This window comes from Phalacrocorax carbo, chromosome 3, assembly GCF_963921805.1.
Source record: "Phalacrocorax carbo chromosome 3, bPhaCar2.1, whole genome shotgun sequence".
NCBI lineage: Eukaryota > Metazoa > Chordata > Aves > Suliformes > Phalacrocoracidae > Phalacrocorax > Phalacrocorax carbo.
Window position 1 is genome coordinate 19,621,951 of NC_087515.1, and position 988 is coordinate 19,622,938.

The window sequence follows — 988 nt, forward strand, 5'->3', positions numbered from 1 at the left end:
CGGGAAGCTCAGATGCAGAACCATGCTAATGCCCCTCACACCACCAGCTGCTTCAGAGGTGAAGTGACACCACAAACCCTTCTTACGGATTCATTTGTCCAGGTCCTCTGGGTTGGATGGCAGTAACATAGCTCTTGTGTTGCTTCTCAGCATTTGACCTAGGTGACCAAATAAATGCTTGTGTGGAGAATTAAAAGCCCAAGAAACACTGCTACAGGCACATATCCTCCTCCGCACAACTTGTGCGAGTGCGGCCAGCTATGATCATTCCAGGGCCTCTCCTATATTTATTCAATATACCTATATATTCTATTCTAGATACCCATGTGCTTTTGACATCCTGCAAAGTCACAACATGAACAGCTTTCTGAGAGAGACTCCTAATTCCCTCCTCTAGGCAAAGTGACACATGAACGACCAATTCCAGAGATCTCAGCTTCAGATCGCATGGTGTTTTGAAATCCTCTTGAAACATTATTGTGCCTGTTTTAATAGTTAGCTTCATCTTCCAAATGCACCATTATAACAGGTAAGTTAATGCCAATAACTTTCATTTATCAATCAATTATGGATTTATTTTAGCGGAGTTTAAGACAATTAACCCGCATGTTTCAATGAAGCTAGAACTACAAAGGCACCCTCTACATAAAACAGACAAAACTCCACAATTTTGTTTTCAGGGGTTTGTTTTCTATTAGTTCAATAGTGATGAGAGATAACTCCAAAGGAGCCTAGACTTACTGTATTTTTTTTTTTTTTTTTTTTAGGAGCAATGCTCTAAAAAAAACCACAACTAACAAATTAAGAAGCCTGAAATAGTTTGGCAGAGAAGCCCAGATGGCTCTTATTGCACCCAGCTGTAGCTCCTCACCAGCAGCATTTTGCCCAGTTATCACAGTCCAGACTTTGCACCAACTTGCTTTGGGAGTAGCTCCCATAGGGCAGAAAAGAAACTCTCTCAGCTTACAGGACAGGAGCTACATCTATT